The sequence below is a fragment of the Cupressus sempervirens genome, chromosome 8 (assembly GCF_028749045.1).
Source record: "Cupressus sempervirens isolate cs-2001-9-10 chromosome 8, ASM2874904v1, whole genome shotgun sequence".
In the NCBI taxonomy this organism is placed as follows: domain Eukaryota; kingdom Viridiplantae; phylum Streptophyta; class Pinopsida; order Cupressales; family Cupressaceae; genus Cupressus; species Cupressus sempervirens.
The window spans coordinates 818,079,826-818,104,519 of NC_143125.1; the positions used below are offsets into that span (position 1 = coordinate 818,079,826).

General features: G+C 36.0%; 1 pseudogene; it reads left to right on the top strand.

Moving 5' to 3' along the window:
* Positions 1 to 22,174, top strand: part of LOC149544907 (glutamate--tRNA ligase, cytoplasmic-like) — a 55,039-nt pseudogene extending 32,865 nt beyond the window's left edge.
* The last annotated feature ends 2,520 nt before the right edge of the window (positions 22,175 to 24,694 follow it).

Sequence of the window (24,694 nt, forward strand, 5' to 3'; positions counted from 1 at the left end):
CATGGGCTTGCTTGACATAGGGCCGACTTGGAAAAATAGTTTCCCTTCTCTCCAGGCCTCCAACCTCTAGAATTATGTTTCCTAGTCTCCTAACTTGCATATCCCTTAGTTTTAGAGGGTTCCACTAGTGGGAATGCAAGTTAGGGATGCATTTGTGGAAGGGTCTAGGAAACAAGGCTTTTCAAACCACCTTCTACTAAAATGTAGATAACTTTTAAACCTCAACTCCTTTTTGAGTCAAACCAAATCCAAAAGTTTCCTTACTCATGCTTGCAACTATTTCATACACTTAGAAATCATAAAAGTTTTGTATGGATCCGTACCAACATAACAGCCGAGCGATTACTAGTAAATTTCCAAAAAATTGAAGTTTTTATTATTTTTTCTGCAAACCACTATACACTCTGATCTCCCCCTTTCAACTGAGATCACATATGACATATATAAAGGTCTACATGACCATTGGAGCAACTATATAGGCATTCCCAACCATAAAAAAAACAAACAACCACTTTTTGCTAATACTTTTTAGACTCTAAATACCCTATTCTAAGGCCTTTTGGTCCCATGGAGTCACTTGGTTTATAACAACACCAAAATGCTCATGGGCCTTACATGTGCCTTTATTAGAAAACATAGACCAACTTGTAAAATATGGACTAAACCTTTATTCCAACTTCCTAATCTACTTGAATCCTCGCTTTCATGGAGTAGCAAGGTGTCTGGCAACATAGATACTTGTTTCGGCCCCCTGCCACATAGGTTAGCTGTCCTACACCACCTTTCCCCTCTCTCATTCTGAACACTAGTCCACCAAGTGAGTGTTGTTCCTCTCAGTCTTGATTTTGCTACTTTTACCTTCTTATCTGCCTCTATGTCTTCAAGATCAAAGTAGTTCTCAAGGTCCTCTATCCACCCTAGCACTTCTTCACTATCCATTTTACCCTGGTATATTGGCAAATCAATATGGTTCTTCCCACCATTACCTTGTACTGCCTTAATGATTCTCATAAATCTCCTTTCTTCAGGATCATCTGTTGTCTCATGCTCTTGCCTTGCATTACCGGCCTCTTCTTTTTCATGGTTCTCTCCATGATTTCTTCCTCTAACCTCTTCTCCTCTAGGTTCTTGCCTTTCCTTTTCTAAGAATTCTATCCTTGCAATAAGCTTCAGCGTCTCTCTTCTCATCTGTCTTTCTTCCCTCACTCTAGATGCTTCAAGTTCTCTCCTCTCTCTTTTCTCTCTTGCCAACTCTTCTCTCAATTCTTCAAGTTCTCTAGCCATTTGATTTTTAGGAGGCATTTTCACAACAAGTTTTTTTCCTTCCCAAGGGCCAACTCACTAATTCTCTTTCTTTCCTCACCAAAAAATCTCTAGACACCACTTATGTGCCTTTCAACTTTGGGACACACAAGGAGGAATTAGACACTCCAAGGCTTCAACAAAGGGACCAACACACTAAGGATGACAAAGACTCCTATGAACCTACAACTTATCTACTCCCAAAAGACCTTGTTGATGCTCTGATACCATTCGATGTAGAGGATGGAGGATCTAACCACAAACTTGCAAATTCAAGCACAATATGGACCCAATCCCTATGTTTCAATGGTGTTCCCAAATGCACACAATGCCACCAAAGACTCAAAACTTGGATTTACATTCACCAAGTGTTCAATTCACCTCTACACACCTTAAAAAATTTCAACCAACATGTTTCTAAGGTTTCCAAACCCACAAATCTTCAGTAGATACAAAAGAGACCAGTTTTGCCCTTTACTAGGCTATTCTCTTCTATGGATCAACAGACCTTGTTTTCTTGATTTTTCTCCCAAAATTTCCAAAAAACCAAGAAAATAAACTAGCTTTTTAGATACCCTTTTTTGAGTTTTATAACATATCCAAAAATCAAAAATCACTCCTTTGGAAAGATTGTACGGAACAGGGCAGTTTGTCTTAGAATTAGGCCTAATTAGACCACTTTTACAGAGCAAGTACCCTTCAAACTTGAAATCTGACTTAATCCTTTTTCATAGTCTCTATTAATGATCTAAATCAAATTATTTTGAAGATTATAGGTCTTGGTCACACTCCTAAACACCCAAACATCAAAACCCTCCTTAAAATGGCTTAAAAACTAGGGCTTGCTTGTTCAAACCCCAAAACTCAATTCTAGAACTTCTCCTTCAGAATTAACCATGAATTTAAATATCTACTATGATATTACCACTCATTCCAATATCCAAAATCACTTACAAAACAAAGGATTCGTCAAGTTGCGCTTGAAAACCAAGCACTTTTATTCAAATTTCTGAGGCAGTCCGTACAAATCTGACCCTCCAGGTCGTACAACCACAATTTATAAGTTTCAAGGGATGGTTAGTAACCCCCTAAACCACCTCCAATCAGTTTCATTTGTTAACTCTTAATAAAATTTAAATTATGGAGTTTCCCTCCAAAAAACATGTAACCGTTACTATTCAAATTTCTAACTATTAAACTATGCTTTTAATGGGCTTATTGAACATTTTGACTTGTCTAATGACAAGATATGATCATGGAAACCTAAATGAACCTATCAAATGACTCATCTACCATATGAAATCCTAAAATCCTATCTCATGCCCAATTACAACTTTTTTCCACATATGAGTCCAACATTATAACTTTGTATGCTTCCATGAGCTATAATTGGTGCAAGGATTGCCCAATTGACTTCAAGAGATGCTCCATGACCTCTGTAATGCCTTGGATCTTCAATGTTCCCCTGATGAGCATGAGATGTTGGTGCATCACTTATCTTCATAAATAAACTCAAAACTAATTTTTGTGATATTAACAACTACTATTTTGTATCTCATAGGAGACTCCTAGTGCACATGAGGTCCGATGGGATAGTTATGTAGATTTGATGACATGACCACTCACTCCTAAGGAGGAGCCTACGATAGTAAGTTGTAGTTTGAATTCATGATTAAATATTTTATAAATTTAGCATGCTATGAATTATAATGTTATAGTTTAAATTGTAGATTCATCTAACAAAGGTATTTGAACATATACAACCCACAATCAGAGAGGTACCAGCATTGTCGAGGGCATATGAGAGGACTCCTGACTGGCACAAGAGGTCGACGAGAGAGGTATTTATTATGAAATTTTGATAGTATTAATCTCCATTACGAAAAAGATCATTATGCATTTGAGTAATTCAATGTTAGATACATAGAATCATATAAATTTAGTAGTCTAACTTTGGTTTTCATTTTTTGTTTATGTAGGAGGCATCTGATCCACCTTGTGCAGCAAAGAGGCTTAATTTTGATCATCCACCAGAACCCTAGGATAGTATAGTTTTTGTAGGATGCATCATGAGACATTTTGAGATGGCATATGCCACATTGTATACAGAAACATTGATATTATACACATTCTGATGGCATGATCAGCCACATTTTCTATATGGATCTATGTATTTTGATATATATTTGAGTACTTTGTCTATGGATACATGTATTTTGATATATATTTTTGTCATTTATGTGCACAATGATATACATATTAATTTAGTATCTAGTATTGTTCAATTTATCGTGGATCATGTGTCATGCCCTAAATTTTACTAGTAAAAACACAAATTTTTTAAATTTTTTTTGTAGCTTATGAAGTCGCATAATAAATTACATATTGTAAAACAAGGTTATCATTGAATATGAGTTCAAGACTCATGTCGATAGTGTCATCCGGTTGTAACATTTTAGTCATAGGTGGTTTTCAAATAGATTGGATGACAGTCTAGTTCAAGTTAGCATCATGAGTCAAACAAGCAAGTTCAAGATACAACACTCATAAATTAGTGAGGTGATTCATATCCTAACAAACCTCTGATACTAATATTCTATTAGAGTCTGTCAGTTGTATCATATGGACTAGGTCATGATTCTAGCATGTAAGGGAAGGGGATCAGAATTACTTATTATCCTCATTACCAATGTAGACACTTTCATTAATCATTACAATATATATTAATGTGACAATTACTATATGTGTGGAAGTGTAGTATATCTTAATCGATTAAACACACGTATCTAGAGAATTTAGATTTAGTACTCATCACATGAGCACCCCTAGTCAAATAAGAAAATGTGCACTTATCTACCACACTATATCGGATCTAACCATTGGAAATTAGAAAAGATATGCCCCAAAGGTAGCTTCAAAGTCTACATGATGGAGAAGGGGCCACTTGCATTGATAGTATCCATCATTCAACACATTAGTTACACAACTTATGGAATAAACAATTTGTTTTATGTGCCAAACGTGTATTATGTGCTTGCATCCATATCTTACTGGTTATAGCTCCTCTCAAAGATTGGACCAATACCGAGTCATTTTCTCCCTCTTTACTCTATTTAGTCATCCTTATGCATTCTATCAACATTGCTTCCTCACCAAACTAGCACTCACTATAGTTTCCTAAACACAAAAATTACTATTTCAATACATAAATTAAACTCACTCTAACAAAAGACAATTACTAACTATCTAGCTCATCAACTACTAACTAATCTAGCTACATTGCCATGCTTTTACATTTACTATTTTAATTACTATAATTACTATACTATTACATTTACTTTTTACATTATTACATCTAATTATTCACCATAAGTTCACTTTCTCACTATCAATATTATTATTATCAAAGCATGTTAAGATTCAAAGTAGTTTCATAGTACAAATTAGTAAGCACATAAAATGAGGAACTCTTAGTAAGTCTAAGGGCCAATTCAAAGTACTTAACTCAATAATAATTCATGATCTATATTTAAACACATCCTACTACACCATCGTATTGAGTGTGTCAATTTAAATTTGTTAGATGAATTGTTTATGCAAGGATTAGGTGCAAGCGTATAAATAAGGTTTGTATATAACATACCATGTCATTCTGACATATATGTATTCATCATTTCATGCAACTAACATAGTAAAATGTAATGTGTACCATTCTGTCACTTAGGAAATATATTAGTCTAGGACACTCATTAGTCTCTATATGCTATTATTATTATTTTTTTTTATTAAATAGCACTCTAGAATTTGGGAATATTCTTTAATATTTTATTGCTCTATATTAAGGAAGGGATTTATTTGCCTTTACCATACATTTTCTAGAGAGGAAAATGCATGCCTACAACAATGTATCTCATAGATTTTATTATGTCTTCTCTTACAACAAACTTCATTTTGTTATATCATGAAATTAATTTGATGATTTCCTTGCTTAGAATTGCATTAATCTTGGTAATTAAAATCAATGTTATCCATGCATGTGATATGAACATAAAATTTTCCTTCCAAATTATTGAGTGCACAACAAGATTGTAAGCAATCTACTAAATTTTAAATTTATACAATCAATGGTATCACATAACATCTATGGATTGTTATTATCAACTAGTCATTTACAATACCACAAGGAGAAAACTTTCTTTCACATTTTCAAATGATAACAATGATGTCAAAGCAAATCTGTGACTCATACCAATGCTTTCATAACAATATAAACTCCAAATGAAACATGCATATACAACCTTATCAATTATTTCCTCTACACGTACATTAGTTAACAATGATACAATCTCCTTCCATCACAATGGGGCAACATAAGGGACTTTTCAAAAGCATAAGGAACATGAACATTGAAAGATATGGATAATGAGTAGCATGAACATTGTCCAACATGATCATTGAGAACATGAACAAGCTGGTGAATCCTCCTTCACAAATGAGGGCACAATGTCAAGTTTTCTCATCCAACATCAATCTACAAGATGATGATTCCAAGCCATTTCCATTGCTCCCTTGGACACAAATCTGCATATGAAACACAACAAAATAACAAGGACCATGGGTGCTTTCCACCCAACCATAGGCCTCAAAGAGACCACCCTTGCACTAGGGAACAAGGCTCAAACTGGGATACACATACAATCTTTCAATAGCATAAACATTACATTTCAAACTTGAACAATTTCCCCCAATGGCCATTTCACAATGGCTTCATAGATGGAACCATAAACATAGGGTGAAGGTGTGTTCTAAAATGGAGACTTTCCATACCAAAGCATATCTACAATAAACAATTTTCAAGCCCTCTTGGGGCTATCATAATTCAGAAAATTTCATGCCCTCTCGGGGCTATCATAAATCAACAATTTAATGCTCTCTCGGGGCCTCCACATTTCCTCCTCCAAACCCACTACCATCAACTGTAACTCCTCAAACTTCCTTTCTACACCATACTTTCCTTATCACCCCCAGCAAGATATGAAATGCTATGGCATATAATGGAGCCCATACTCCAAGGTTCTCAATACATTTTTTGAACCCAACTTAAGCCCTTCACCCTGGACTTCTCTTCCCTTCCCACAAGGATGAGTGTAAGTCCCACGCCCATTACAATACTCAAGCACAAAACAAGAAAACTAAACCAAGTAGAAATAAAACAAGAAATTTTCAAGAGCACATCACATTTTCACAACACAATATCAACACCCATAATACAACAAGGAAATAGATGAAATCCAAACCTCATACTCAGAATACTCCACACAATACAACAAGATGCACAATGGTGCCACACTAATCTACATGGAATGAACACCATTCAAGCACTCACACGAATGCTACTCCATAATGCAATGCAATGCATACTCCATTAATAAACTCCACACTTGCATATTTGCTTAACCATGCTAAAAGAAAGAAATGGTAAAGAAGCAAGTTTGAGATACCAACCTTGGTCCAAGCTAGGGTAAGGATAGTTGTAGTAGAGCTCTCCTAATCTCCCTCCAAAACCTAACAGTCTCTAAAATTAGAGAGTGGAAAAACACCCCACTAGTTTGGCCAAGACCCTCTAATAAAGCCTTCCCACTAACTTGTTTTAGTAAAAACACTAAGCCACTCCATCCTTACAAACTTGTCTCCTCTAATGGTTCATTAATAGCCCTCACGAGCTCTGAGTTATGGCCCTCGTAGGATCGACCTCAAAATGCACTTAGAGCACCTTGGAGACTGCTCGGTACGAGGTGATTGCAAATGATGGATGGTCTTTGTGGCTAGAACAAGGGTGTGACTAGGGTTCACCTGCCCATCCATAGCTAATGGCACTGATGATTCGATGCCAAGATCAACGGTTTCAAAGTTACGCTATGGTGCACCTATGAACTGAGGCACACTGCAAGTTTTGGCATCGAGCGAGATCGTTGTGTTGAATTCAAATGGAATGTGATCTCTCAAAAATGAGATAGGTTATTTTAGGCCTTAGTATCACCGTGTTGTAGCATTTGACAGTTCATCGATAGCCCTCACAAGCTCTGAGTTATGACCCTCGAAAGATCGACCTCAAAATGCACTTAGAGCACCTTGGAGACTCCTCGGTACAGGGTGGCCGAAAATGATGGATGGTCTTCGTGGCTAGAAAAAGCATGTGATTGAGGTTCACCTGCCCATCTGGAGCTAATGGCACTGATGATTTGATGCCAAGATCAGTGGTTTCAAAGGTACGCTGTGGTGCACCTATGAACTGAGGCACACTGTGAGTTTTGGCATCGAGCGAGATCGCTGTGCCGAATCCAAATGGAATGTGATCTCTCAAAAATGAGATAGGTTATTTTAGGCCTCAATATCATCATCCTATAGAATTTGACAGTTTATCGATAGCCCTCACGAGCTCTGAGTTGTGACCATCGAAAGATCAACCTCAAAATGCACTTAGAGCACCTTGGAGACTCCTCGGTACGGGGTGGCCGCAAATGATGGATGGCCTTTGTGGCCAAAAAAAGGGTGTGACTAAGGTTCACCCACCCATCTAGAGCTAATGGCACTAATGATTCAATGCCAAGATCAATAGTTTCAAAGTTACGCTGTGGTGCACCTATGAACTGAGGCACACTACAAGTTTTGGCATCAAGCAAGATCATTGTGTCGAATCCAAACAAAATGTGATCTCTCAAAAATGAGATAGATTATTTTAGGCCTCAACATCAGTGCCCTGTAGCATTTGATAGTTTATCAATCGCCCTCACGAGCTCCGAGTTATGACCCTTAGAAGATTGACCTCAAAACACACTTAGAGAACCTTGGTGACTCCTCAGTATGGGGTGGCCATGGACGATAGAAGGTCTCCGTGGTTGGAACAAGGGTGTCACTATGGTTCACCCACCCACTCAGAGCTAATGGCACTGACTTGTAGCCATTAGGAGTTAGATTTTGAAAAGTTGTCAAGAAAGGTTGACCCCTTTGACTTGTATCATGAAAGGTTGCTTTGTGCCTTGCTTGATTGTTTGAAGACTACTCCATGTGTCACTATCTTTCTTGGAAAAAAAATTGCTTTCAAACATCAAGCTTGCAATATTATCAATTATTGTCAAACTTTTTCAACCAAGTCAAAACGTCAAGTGCAAATATTTGTTTGCATTTTTTGCTAAGGGGAGTTTCATAGATTGACTTTGATTTTCTATGTCTCTAGTACTTGAACATGCTTAAAATGGCTCTTTGGTCTTAGAGCTATTAGTATTTTGTAACTTAATGGTCTATGATATGCATACTAAGAATTTCTTTCACTAAATGGTTTCCTTGATCTATTGACTACACTTAAATTTGTTCACTTGTCATCTCTCTTTCTTTATCTACATTGCTATTTGGGATTTTTTCGTAGCTCTTGACTTGAGTCACTACTGTTGTAACCTGCTTGGACAATTTGTTTGACAAGTCACTCATTCATTTCTACCTCTCTTTGACATGTGAACACTCTACCTCTCTAGTTTGGACATCAAGTTATCTTGTGTCACCTTATTAGCTTCCTGTAGTCTCCTTCATGCTTTATTATCTATCTACCACTATGGTATTCAAATCTTGTGCTACCAAACCTCAACCAAATCTAGATGATCATGATATCCTCCATGCCACTAAAGAGTTTCAAGATCTATATGTTCAATACAAAAAGCTAGAAGAGACAAATAATCTTTTTTTTACCTTCATCTCTCTAAGCACATGATAGAAATCAATTCTAAACTTGAGAAAAGGTTAGAGGAGAATATTGCATTCTTAAATTAATCTCCCTTAAGACCTTTACATACACACGGGTCATCTTCTTCAAGTTTTACATATTCTACACAAAGACATCAAATATCTTCATCTTCTAGATCTAAAGACCTCTTTAGAGAACAAGAAAGTGATACCTCCTTTGAGCCTATGCCAAACTTTCATTATGGACCTATCTTTGACCAAGATAGTGATAAATACATGGATGCATTCTATTCACTTAAGAAATGACAAAATTATCATGGAGAAATTTTTGAGAGAACTTTTACTCCATTGGAAGGTTCTCATGATAACATCTTGCAAACACTTCTTGGTAATGAATCCATCACATTACTAGACAACTCTAGACCTTATGAACCCAAAATCAAACCTCCATGGTGGAGAAATTATCATTATTGCCACTTTCATGGAAGAAAATTTCATAAAACTAAAGATTCCATAGTGTTGAAACATAAAATGAAAGATCTCATTTATGATGGGATTGTTGATACCTCTAATGACTCATGTGTCATAAGATCATGTTGATGAACCTATGTCAAGTGATGATTTCCTTGACACCTTCACTTCTCATAACACTAATGAACCTCCTAAAGTGTCAAAGCTTTCAAAAATGCCTCCACCAAACAAAGAACCTAATTCTTTCCATATAGACCATGTGTACCCTTAAGGGCTACAACTAAAAGAAAATCAAGCTAACCTTCACTTGTCTGCAAACCTTTTCCATGCTACTAAGACTAAAGATCCTCAACATTCATGCAATACTATGATTACTATGCCCACTTTAGATAATCCTACATTATTGCTTTAAGATTCTATCATGCACACCTCACATTTTCCCTTGTCCTTAGAAGGTGCTCCATACCAAGATGACTCTCAAAAAGAAAATATATAAATAAAGATTAAGATCAAACACCTTTTCATCTCATCCAAACTTTAACGTTTCTATATCCTATGTGTTACCCACCTCTTACATATGATGAGGATACCATTTCCACTACCTCCATTAAGCTTACTGAAACTTATGGGAAAAGTGATCTTTCTATGCTATATAAAGAAAGATGTCCAGACCAAAGTGTCCCCTCATGTTCTACTTCTCCATATCCACTTCAAAACTATGCTCAAGATTCAAACACTCCTATCAAAGGTCTTTCTCCTATAAAAGGTACTCATGAGTCTATTGATGACTTTGGTCATGCTACTCACTCTAAAGATGTTGAAATTCCTAGTCACTATCCCTTTGCATTTCGTAATTCTATCCTTGGTACAAATGTTCTTTATACAACTTTTCATTATGAAAGTCTTTCAAAACATTATACAATATTATGTATGCTTTCAAATGCTATGATTGGTTGCAAAATGGAAGAAATCAAATATTCTAATTGTTCATCCGTACTTTCTATATTTTTCTTATTTGATTAGTTTGATAAAAATAGTTTTAATAATCATAATGTCAGCTTTATGTCAAATAAGGAAAAAACCAAATTTGTAATAAGATATCTGCAAGCAATTATCTTTCATATAGTTATAAATTCTCTCAAAATTGTCCTTATAGCTTTGTATCACATGAAAATATGATTTTCAAGAACTTGTTTAATATCTTCCTCTTATAATTCCTTACAAAGAACCTACCAAAATACACAAATCATATACAAAAAAAGTACACATTTTACATCATAATACATCATAAATTTTAGAAATTCTCCCCAATACCACCCCCCTCCAACTCTTCATGATGTACCTACATTCCAATATCATAAAAAAATTAGTAACTTATTGTATTAAACAAGATAATCATCAATTCATTAAATCATTATAAAGAAAATAACATAAGAAGTATATATACCTAGTCGAGTATTCCTATGGGGTCCTCTCTCTGTTTTAGGGTCTCCAATAGGGCTTCATGATCAGCATTAGCAATAGTAAAAAGTTCTTTTACTTTTGGTCTTCCTTGATGCTTCAATAAGTTTACATTTGTTGCTATAATAAGATGTGAATATATGAGAATTACTTTGTGCTTCTGATAGTCTTCGAATGCAGAAATTTTGTTCCTTCTAAGCATGTATGTCTGCAGCCATGTTCTAGAAACAACCACTGAACCAGTAGCATATGTGAATCCATCATCATATGTGATCGGTTGTGCAAGTTTTTGTTTGCCTCTGACACAACTTGCTAACCAATAATCAGATTTCTCATCATTCCCCTGTGGTGCAACCAATGCAAAGACATGTCCTGGCTGAAGTAGATCTGATAGATGGTTATGCTCAAGTGAACTTTCCATGTCATCATTTTTGATAGAGGGTATGATAGACAATGGAGTAAGATAATGTGGAGCCCATGTTTCCACCCACTCACTTGACTCACAGTGGTCCCAATCACACTGAAAAAAGTACAACAAAAACAAGCTAGTTGTTGTGGCCAAATGGTCCATGTACTAGAATCAGAGCTCTGAAATGAATCCATTTTTGATGAGTCTCTCACTATAGCACAATTTGATCTATCACCTATGGACCCTTCCTCAACCAACCAAAAGAACTTGCATACCACTGAATCAAGAGTCCCCCCTGTGATAATGCTAAATTACACCAATCAACAATGAAACGAGCATCAAGAAGCTCTGTTGTTGAAATCTTCAGTTGCTCCTTAACTAGAGCTCTCTTCACACATGCCCCTGATCCATCATGTTCCCCTTTTCCATGGCCAGACTCAAACAAACTCCAAATATGAGGCACCCCTCTCTCTATATGCATCCTACACAACCAATAAAACATGTGAGCATTCTTGAATTGACTTGTACAGTTATCTGACCAAATGATATGTCTATCCATAGCAATTGCATGCTCATGTAAGAAATCAAAAAAAATCTCAAAACAATGTTCCACAAACTCGTGAGAGTGAGATCTATCATCACTCATAAAAAAATGATACTCTCTAATAATCTTTCGATTATCTTTCGCACTATCAGGGTCATGTCTATATGTTATGTGAACAAAAATTGCAATCTGAATGGAGTTGTAATACTGAGATTGTGTCTCATTTTGAGGTTGCAATGTGTAGTTCTAAGAAAAATCAACAACTGATATAATAGTGCCAATGGAAAAAGTCTCCTTACACATTCTAAATTGTTGATCCAACCACTGAGACCTGTGACTATGTCTTGCATACTTGTAGAAAAGATTTTCCTTGAAATATGAAATAAAATTAGCCACACTAATATCTTTTCCAACCAATTCACATCTAGACCTCTCACTCCCACTCTTCAATGTGTATTTCACCATTTCATATACCCTTTTTTACAGTATTGTCTTTCCAAGATCTTGTTCGCACCCCTCATGGAAACATGTGTCAAACTTGGATAAGCCACCACATTCTGAACACTTCTCATTTAAGCAAGCATTTCTATAAAAAGAACAACCATCAACTCTATGACATAAGAGTTGATCTAGCAAGTCTCTTGATGATTTTGGAAGCCCACTAGCCCCACAATCCTCCAACATTTCTTTACTATGCAAAGTAGAATGGATGGAGCATAATAGTTCATGGTGCATAAAAAACTCATCATGATATTTGCAACAACATGTATTTCAAATTTTGAGTGGCACACAATAAAATGGCTTCAAAGATTCAAAAGCCTTTTGTGATAAATGAAGACTTGGATGACTCTCTCTAAATTGTTTGAACAACATAGTTTTGACTTACTTCTAAATGGTGTTTAGGATGTGGCATGCGGTCTCTGATGCCAATTATCAACCTTAAGACGTCTTTAACATTGGGTGATACTCATGAGTTAGAGTTCCAAAATTGTGTAATTTCTTCCTTCACATTGTCAGATAGCTTCTTATCAAAATGTGGAAGTCTCCCACCAAATGCCCATGTTTCATTTTGAAGAGGATCATCAATTTTCTCTCGTCGACAAAGTGCTCTTCTCAAAGTAGTACGATTTAGATTCAAATCAATACAAGTTTGTCTCATTTATCTACCCTTTCTCAAATGATGAATTACCAAAGAGGTTGTAATGACCCTTCGAGCAGCTCTATTATCCTTCTCTCTGCTATTTTTCCCAATGCTATTGAGAGCACTAAAAAGATTCTTCATGATAATGGCATTTCTTTCCAACTTTTTACTGACACGAATCTTCAATTTTGAAAGCATAGGTCTCATCTTTTGCATCTTTGATAAGTGAATGAAAAGCTAACATTGCTCTACCACTATCTTGTTGCCGAAAAACATCTGATATAGTCTTGAAGCCCATAACTAAATGGTTCTTTCTATTTTTTTTTATTATCAATTTCAATTATCCATTTTGGTGTTTTAGAACCTTCATGTCGATTATAATTAGGAGATATGTAAGTTTCTTGTGCATTAGGTTCCTGTACATTATCATCTTTGACATGGTCAATTATGCAATTTGGATTATGACTTGGTGGCATTTTTTCTTCAAAATTTTCATTCTCCAAATTTTCAATTTCAGCATTATCATTTTCAATAGGTACATTTTCATTCCCCAACTATACATATTCATTATCTGACTCTATGATTTCACCTTCAATTAATTTATCATCAACTTGACTGATATTTAGCATACCTTGTCTTATTCTTCAATGTTCTATTTTGTCCCTTTCCCTATATGCCGCAATGTCTTCATTGGATATCATCCTTTTGCGTTTATCCTTTCGACGATTGTTGCTCCCCATTCAGATGACAAATTCGAACACCTAAGGTTATATTTTCAATTTTTTTTTTATTGGTTGGGCTCCAAAAGCGACTTTTTGAAAAATTCGTGAAAAAAAGTGAAAAAGTGATGTCGTCGGGTCTGCAGGGATAGGGAAATATTGAGAATTTGTGCCAGTAAAATCAAATATCTAATTTAAGATCGAATATTCAATCCTAGATCGGATATCCGATTTGAAATCGGATATCTGATTTTGTAAAGTGAATTTTTTGGGGGAAAGCTTGCTATAGTTTCCCTCCTTTGCCATAATTATATTAATATTATGAAAATCATTGGAGGGAAACTGACTTTGGTTTATTACTAAGCTAATACTATACTAGTATTAATATATAATAGTATAATAGTATTAATATAAAGTATCAATAGTATTAATATATAGTAATATTAATATATAGTATTAATATAGCTATAGTATCGATATTATTATTATACACATAATATTATTAATATTATTACTATAGATATAATAGTGTAAATATTTAGTGTTTATTTATATTATTATTATTATGCTACAATATAGTATTAATATATATATTATTATTATAGCTATAATAGTATTATTATTATTACTATAGATATAATAATATTAATATTTAATTTTTATTTATATTATTATTATTATTATAAAATAGTATAAATAGTATATATATATCCTTTCATTTTCTAGCTCATATACATATGAACGATTCGAATATGTCCATAGGGGTCCTAGGACCCCTAGGAACATATGTCATCGTTTAATGGGTCAAAGGGGGTCATAGGTCAACTATGACCTCCTTGACCCATATGAATGATTCTAATATGTCCTTAGTGGTCCTAGGACCCCTGGAGACATATGTCATCATTTCATAGATCAAAGGGGGTTTGACCCATATGAATGATATGAATATGTCCCTAGGGGTCTTAGGACCCCTAGGGACATGTGTCATCATTTAATGGGTCAAAGGGGGTCATAGGTCACCCTATTACCCCTTTTGATCCATATGCATGATTCGAATATGTCCCTATGGGTCTTATGATGCCTAGGGACATATGTCATCATTTAATGGGTCAAAGGGGGTCATAAGTCATCCTATGACCCCTTTTGACCAATATGAATGATACGAATATGTCCTTAGGGCTCCTCGGACCCTTAGGGACATATATCATCATTTAATGGGTCAAAAGGAGTCATAGGTCACACTATGACCCCCTTTGACCCATATGAACGATTTGAATATGTCCCTAGGGGTCCTAGGACCACTAAAAACATATGTCATTATTTAATGGGTCAAAGGGGGTCATAGGTCACCAATGACCCCCTTTGACCCATATGAATGATTCGAATATGTCCCTAGGGGTCTTAGGACCCCTAAAGACATATATATGGATCAAAGGGGGTCATGGGTCACCGTATGACCCCCTTTGACCCATATGAACGATTCAAATATGTCCTTAGGGGTCCTAGAACCCCTAGGGACATATGTCATCATTTAATGGGTCAAAGGGGGTCATAGGTCACCTTATGATCCCCTTTGACCTATATGAACAATTCAAATATGTCCGTAGGGGTCTTAGGACCCCTAGAGACATATGTCGTTATTTAATGGGTCAAAGGGGGTCATAGGTCAACGATGACCCCTTGGACCCATATGAATAATTTGAATATGTCTTTAGGGGTCCTAACACCCCTAGGGACATATTTGAATCGTTCATATAAGTCAAAGGGGGTCATGGGTCATTCTATGACCCCTTTTGACCTATATGAATGATTCGAATATGTCTTTAGGGGTCCTAGAATCCCTAGGGACATATGTGTTTGTTTACTGGGTCAAAAGGGGTCATAGGGCACCCTATGACACCCTTTGACCCATATGAACAATTCAAATATGTCCCTAGGGGTTCTACGACCCTTAGAGACATATGTCATGGTTTAATGGGTCAAATGGGGTCATAGGTCACCTATGACCCCCTTGACCATATGAACGATTCGAATATGTGCCTAGAGGTCCTAGGACCCCTATAGACATATTTGAATCATTCATATGGGTCAAAGGGGGTCATAGGTCACCCTATAACCCTCTTTGACCCATATGATCCATTTGAATATGTTCTTAAGGGTTCAAGGACCCCTAGCGACATATGTCATCGTTTAATGGGTCAAAGAGGGTCATAAGTCACCTTATGACCCCCTTTGACCCATATGATTGATTCAAATATGTCCCTAGGGGTCTTAGGACCCCTAATGACATATGTTATCATTTAATGGGTCAAAGTGGGTCATAGGTCACCCTATACCCCGTTTGACCCATATGGCCCATTCGAATATGTCCCTAGGACCCCTAGGGACATATGTCATTGTTTAATGAGTCAAAGGGGGTCATAGGGCATCCTATGACCCTCTTTGACCCATATGAATGATTTGAATATGTCTTTAGGGGTCCCATGACCCCTAGGGACATATGTCATCATTTAATGGTTCAAAGGGGGTTATAGGTCACCCTGTGACCCCCTTTGACCCATATGAATGATTCTAATATGTCCCTAAGGGCCCTAAAACCCCTAGGGATATATGTCATCGTTTAATGGGTCAAAATGTGTCATAGGTCACCCTATGACCCCCTTTTACCCATATGAATGATTTGAATATGTCCCTAGGGCTCCTACGACCCCTAGGGACACATGTCATCATTTAATGGGTCAAAGAGGGTCATAGGTCACCCTGTGACCCCCTTTGATCCATATGGACCATTCGAATATGTTTTTAAGGGTCCTAGGACCCCTAGGGACACATGTCGTCATTTAATGGGTCAAAGGCAGTCATAGGTCACCCTATGACCCCCTTTGACCCATATGAAAGATTCAAATATGTCCTTAGGGGTCCCATGACCCCTAAGAACATATGTCATCATTTAATAGGTCACCCTATGACCCCCTTTGACCCATATGAATGATTCGAATATGTCCTTAAGGGTCAAAAGTTGTCATAGGTCACCCTATGACCCCCTTTGACCCATACGAATGATTCAAATATGTCCTTAGGGGTCCTAGGACCCCTAGGAACATAAAGGGGGTCATGGGTCACCCTATGACCCCCTTTGATCCATTTGAACATTGTTTAATGGGTCAAAAGGTGTCATAGGTCACCCTATGACCCCCTTTGTCCCATATGAACGATTCAAATATGTCCTTAGGGGTCCTAGGACCCCTAGGGACATATTCTAATAATTCATATGGGTCAAAGGGGCTCATGGGTCATCCTATGACCCCCTTTGACCCATATGAATGATTCGAATATGTCCTTAGGGGTCCTAGAACTCATAGGAACATATGTCGTCGTTTAATGGGTCTAGAGGTTTTAGGATTGTTAGAGACATATGTCATCATTTAATGAGTCAAAGAGGGTCACAAGTCAGCTATGACCCCCTTGATCCATATCAATGATTCGAATATGTCTCTAGGAGTCCTAGGACCCTTAGCGACATATTCAAATCGTTCATATGGGTCAGAGGGGGTCATGGGTCACCCTATGACCTCCTTTGACCCATATGAATGATTCAAATATGTCCTTAGGGGTCCTAAAACCCCTACGAACATATGTCATCGTCTAATGGGTCAAAGGGGTAAAACCCTTTGATCCATATGAACAATTTGAATATGTCCCTAAGGGTTCTAGGACACCTAGAGACATATGTCATCATTTAATGGGTCAAAGGGGGTCATAGGTCACCTATGATCCCTTTGACACATATGAACGATTCGAATATGTTCCTAGGGGTCCTAAGAACTCTAGAGACATATTCAAATCGTTCATATGGGTCAAAGGGGGTCATAGGGTGACCTATGACCCCTTTTAACCCATATGACCCATTCTAATATGTTCTTAGGGGTCCGAGGACCCCTAGCGATATATGTCATCATTTAATGCGTCAAAGAGACCTATGACCCCCTTTGACCCATATGAATGATTCGAATATGTCCCTAGGGGTCCTAAGACCCCTAGAGACATATGTCATCATTTAATGGGTCAAAGTGGGTCATAGGTTGCCCTATGACCCCCTTTGACTCATATGGCCCATTCGAATATGTCCCTAGGACCCCTAGGGACATATCTCATTGTTTAATGGGTCAAAGGGGGTCATAGGTCACCCTATGACCCCTTGTGACCCATATGAATGGCTCGAATATGTCCCTAGCGGTTCTAGGACCCCTAGGGACATATGTCATCGTTTAATGGATCAAAACGTGTGATAGGTCACCCTATGACCCCCTTTGACCCATATGAATGATTCGAATATGTCCTTAGGGTTTATAGGACCCCCAGAGACATGTCGTCGTTTAATGAGTCAAAGGGGGTCATAGACCTATGACCCCCTTTTACCCATATGTACAATTTGAATATGTCTCTAAGAGTTTTAGGACCCCAAGAGACATATGTCATCGTTTAATGGGTCAAAGGGGGTCATAGGTCACCTACGACCCCCTTGACCCATATGAACTATTTCAATATGTCCCTAGGAGTCCTAGGACCCCTAAAGACATATGTCATCATTCATATGGGTCAAAGGGGGTCATAGGTCACCCTATGACTCCCTTTGATGCATATGACCCATTCGAATATGTTCCTAAGGGTCCGAGGGCCCCTAGGGACATATGTCATCATTTAATGGGTCAAAGCGAGTCATAGGTCACCCTATGACCCCCTTTGACCCATATGGCCCATTCGAATATGTCCCTAAGACCCCTAGGGACATATGTCATCGTTTAATGGGTCAAAGGGGGTCATAGGGTTTGACGCATATAAACAATTCGAATATGTCCTTAGGGGTCCGAGGACCCCTAGAGGCATATGTCATCATTTAATGGGTCAAAGGGGGTCATAAGTCACCTTATGACCCCCTTTGACCCATATGAATGATTCAAATATGTCCCTAGGGGTCCTAGGACCCCTAGGGACATATGTCATTGTTTAATGAGTTAAAGGGGGTCATAGGTTATCCTGTGACCCCCTTTGACCTATATGGCCCATTCGAATATGTCCCTAAGGGTCCTAGGATCCTTAGGGACATATGTCATCATTTAATGGGTCAAAGGGGGTCATAGGTCACCCTTGACCCCCTTTGACCCATATGAACGATTCGAATATGTCATTAGGGGTCCCATGACCCCTAAGGACATATGTCATCATTTAATGGGTCAAAGGGGGCCATAAGTCACCCTATGACTCCCTTTGACCCATATGAATGATTCCATTATGTCCCTAGGGGTCCTAAGACACCTAGGGACATATGTCATCATTTAATGGGTCAAAGGGTCTCATAGGTCACCCTATAACCCCCTTTGACCCATATGAACGATTTGAATATGTTCCTAGGGGTTATAGGACCCCTAGAGACATATGGCGCCGTTTAATGGGTCAAAGGGTGTCATAGGTCACCCTATGACCCCCTTTGATGCATATGAACAATTCGAAATGTCCTTAGGGGTTCTAGGACCCCTAAAGACATATGTCATTGTTTAATGGGTCAAAGGGGGTCATAGGTGACCTATGACCCCCTTGACACATATGAATGATTTAAATATGTCCCTAGTGGTAGGACCCCTAGGGACATATTCGAATCATTCATATGGGTCAAGGGGGTCATAGGTCACCTATGACCCCCTTTGACCCATATGACCCATTCGAATATGTTCCTAAGGGTCTGAGGACCCTTAACAAAATATGTCATCGTTTAATGGGTCAAAGAGGGTCATAGGTCACCCTATGACCCCCTTTGAACCATATTACCTATTCAAATATGTCCCTAGGGGTTCTAGGACCCCTAGAGACATGTCATTGTTTAAGGGTCAAAGAGAGTTATAGGTCACCCTATAACCCCCTTTGACCCATATTACCCATTCGAATATGTCCTTAGGGGTCCTAGGACTCCTAGGGACATATGTCATCATTTAATGGGTGAAAGGGACCTATGACCCCCTTTGACCCATATTACCCATTCCTAGGACCCCTAGAGACATATGTTGTCGTTTAATGGGTTAAAGGGGGTCATAGGACCCGTAGTGACATATATCGTCATTTAATGGGTCAAAAGGGGACCCCTTTTGACTCATATTAACCATTGTAATATGTCCCTAGGGGTCCCAAGACCCCTAAGGACATATGTCATCATTTAATGCGTCAAAGGGGTTCAATGGTTGACCTATGACCCCCTTTGACTCATATATATTAATAATATACATATGTATTAATAACATACATATTAATATATATATATATATATATATATATATATATATATATGTTTATATGTATATATATGTATATATGTATATATATGTATATATGTATATATATGTATATATATACATATATGTATATATATACATATATGTATATATATACATATATGTATATATATACATATATGTATATATATACATATATGTATATATATGTATATATGTATATATATGTATATATATACATATATGTATATATATACATATATGTATATATATACATATATATACATATATACATATATACATATATGTATATATATATATATATATATATATATATAATGTTATTATATTTAATAAAAATATTACGTTATTATATATATTAATAACATACATATTAATATAATAATATATAATACGTATTTTATATATATATAAATTACGTTATTATATTTAGTAAAAATAATAATAATATAAATTATATTTATAAATTGTAATAAGATTAACATAATATATTATTATATATTGCTAGATTATATCTTATATCTTTACATTACATTATTATTTATGTATAATATATTAAAATATGTCTTTACATAGTAATATAAGTGAAATAATTTATAAATCATAAGCTATGATGTTTAAACCCAATTTTCCCTCCAAAATGGGTTGGGATTTGAAATTTCCCACCCACAACATATTAGATATCCGATTTGGAATCGAATATCTGATTTGGCATGGTATTTACCAAGCCTACCTAGTCAATCGAAAAGACGTGTTTGAAGAGGGTTTTAGTGATACTCAAATTTCAGGTAGCCATCTGACAATGTTATTTTGATCAAAATTGAATAAAATGAAAAAGGTTTTTTAATATCGCTCTCTAGATTCCATCAATATAATTTCTGTCAAATTCTGAGTTCAATAAGTACTTATTAGTTAATTATCAATGAAGATTATTGTAAAGTGTTGATTGACATACTGATTGAAAAGTAGCTATAACTTTCAAACGGTATAACATTTTTGAAATCTAAAAGTTGCATCACATTCTATACTTTGACTAGTATAAGAAAATAAAATGAAATTTAAATTTGGTAAAATTCTCTATTAGTTAGGGTGGTCAGACACGAGGCTTGTTTTTTCGAAAAAGTTTTGGTAGAAAATTCATATTTAATTATTTATTTGAAATAAAAATACCAAAAAATATGTGTCACATCCGGGCATGAGTCTACTTTTCATATCTATAATTATATTAAAAAAATATTATGATTTGATTTTGATTAAGGCGGTCAGACATACACCTACTTTTTATTTTCGCCTTGAAATTTTCTTAGTACTACATTAAAATTCAAATTTTTGACCAATTAATTATTTTTTTCTCCTAATAAGGCCTAGTAGTTTAGAAACTATATTCAATTTCTTACAGATTATTTTCTTACAACTTTTTGATATAAAGTCCATAACTACTTCAAAATTATGTGTCAAGTTGACATAAACCTGATTTTTTGATTTTTCACTGCCACTTAAGGCCATAGTTTGGTACACCATGTGCTTGCACATACCCTTCTTATAACGTATACCAATTAAAATTATAAATCTAATTTTTCTTTAGCACTTTTGTTTCAATGAACATCAAAAAATCAAAAAATCTAAATCTAATGGAGTGGGACAGACTTTGGACAATGAATAAAAAAATCATTGACACTGTCTATCTTAGACACAGCTCTTTTTGAAAATCATGTTCTTCTATGCTTAACAAATGGGACTGAAGAACCTTTTGTCAGAATTCTAGCTAGGCATAAAATGTATGAAGGTACTGGCAAGAAAGCAACTACTTACACAAAACATATTTGGTCGGAGAGTGCTGATGCTGCTCTTGTCTCACAAGGCAAAGAGGTAACACTAATGGATTCAGGCATTGCCATAATAAAAAATATTGAGAAGGACTCAAAGGGTGTTATTGTACAACTTCATGGCATGCTCCATCTTGAAGGATCAATCAAAACAACAAAGCTAAAGCTAACTTGGCTACTAGAGATTTCAGAGCTTGTCAACTTGTCACTTGTTGAAGTTGACCATTTGATTACTAAAAAGAAGGCATATTTTCACTGACTCAAAACATTTATGGTCAATAATGGATCAATTTACGTATGTTTCTATACATTGTGTTGTTATTTTACATTGATGTCCAAATATGACTCTCATTGCAAGTTGTTGATATAGCTTTTAGCGGTCTATTTGAACAAAGATGTCCAATTTGGCTCTGTGTCACATACACATTGGCAGGGGAGCTCTCATAACTATCAATGTTCTAGATTATTTTGTATGGAAAGGTATCCAGAGAACATATATCAATGAACATTTGATATATTTAACCTATTTCAAAATTAAAATAGTCTGTAGATTGTTGTTCAGTGGAGAACAAAGAAGTAACTTGGTTCAATTTAATAACATATTTAATGTGGTTAGTTAGAGTTATGTTACCTTGTAAACAGAGCCAAATTCCCCTTCTCCAAGCTTTTTATCATCATGAAAATTTCTAGTTGCAACCTTTATAGTTTCCAACTTGAGAAAAATTCCATGCTCCTTCCCAATAGCAGAGTCCACCTCTATATCAGGATTCTCTACTAATTGATGCATGGGAAAAATATTACACATTTTGTATAGAGAACATTTTATTTTACAAGAAAAAATAAATGGATTTTTTCCCCCTTATTTCCTTTTTGAGTGAGTAGCTCTTATATAATCTACTAGCTAGAATTTTTGTTGACATTTGAAAGAATGATTTATCAAAAAATAATCACCTCAAAATTACCTTTCCTTAATGCCGAAAAGTTGAATCTTATTCTGAATGCAAATAGGCATAGCAATAACATCAACAAGAAGCCCCCAAGAATATCCAAAACTATACCCACTTTGTTTGAAGACTTTCCTACACATGAGATCAATTCAAGTGTTCAGTCATAAAAAAAACCCTAAACAAAACCCTATTCTGGTCAATTACAAACATCGACATAATTAAAACATCGATGGTTGGAATCAATACTTCATGATAAGTTCTCATTCTCATTAAATCTGAAGATGAATCATGATTATGATTAGAAACTTATATTGAATTTTAAAATATGATGCGAAACTTTGATTCTAAAAATGCACATACAAAATGATTCAAAAAAAAAAAAAATGTTACATTTCATAGATTGTAAGATGGAAAGGTATCCGCAAAACATATTTTTGATCACTATTCTACCATAGCTCTTTTATCAAGTCGCGACCAAACTCTAAATAAGTCTCTTTATTTGAAGTGGCATCTTGTTGTCCAGATGGGTTCCACTTAGGTTGCCAAAGACATTCATACATGCTTATGATCAAAGAAAAAATATTAAAAGAAAAGGCCTAGTTATACTCATAGTAGCATTATAAATATTGTTCAAGTCATTCTTAATTTTTACAATCAATGCTTTGATCTTCGACATGCCCAGCTTTCCAACTATTTCCTTGAGATTAAGCATTCGACAGACTAGATATGAAGCTTGTGTTCGGCATAACAATGCAAAGTGTGCATAACAATGAAATAGGGCATGACCTTTTACATTTTCAAAACAAAATGAAGGCTATGTTGGTCAAAATTTCGACCAACACAGGCATGGATTTTTAAAAAAACACATTTTTCCTTGCCTATTCTAACCAATTTGACCCCATTTTAATAGATGGTCAAAAATTTTGGTCTTAAAATGGGGTCAAATGTACTAGTGAGTGATATTTCAACTTGGGTAGCAATGGATAGGAAAGCCCTAGGTGATATATGTTTGGGGGTTGATGATAAGATCACGTATCAAATTAAGAAGTGTTCTACATCCAAAGAAGCTTGGGATACCCTTGAAAGCCTATATGTAAAAGTGTCTAAAGATGATGTTTTCAAAATTGAAGATGAGCTTGTCTCCTTAGATCCTAAGTAATATGACTTTATACAAGATTTCATCATTAAGGTGAATGAACTAAGGATGAAGCTTATTGATTGTGGGAGTTCTATCAAAGATGACAGATTGATCTATCTGATAGATAACAAGCTACCATTGGAATATTTCACATTTTTATCTTCTTTTAACACCTCAAAGACTACCTTAGGGTCTACCTATAAGAAAGTCACTTTTGATGAGTATGTTGATCTGTTGGATACTAAAGGAAAGAAGTTGAAATCAATGGGGATTCTCAAATCACCTAAGTCTAAAGCATTGGTGGCCAATAACGAGGGTTCTCAAAATTCAACTGGATAGTCTTCAAATAAAGGAAAGGGTAAAAAGAAATGGAAGAGAAAATTAGAGGATGTAGAAAAGACAACACCACAAACCAATCAACAAGGCAAGCCCTTGAATTCCAACAAGAAGGGGGACAACAATAAGGAGGAGAAAAAGCGTGCCTATTGCAAGAAATCAAGTCATGAAGAGCATGCGTGTTATCTTAAGAATATTTATGAGTTGACCAACATCATGAAGAAATATAATGTACCATTGCCTAATTCTTATAAGGATAAAGGGTCTTCTTCAGATTCAAAGAGAAAAGGGCAACCACTCATGGAAAATTCAAATTCTTCAAAGGAATGGATACTTGATTCAGGTGCCTCATATCACA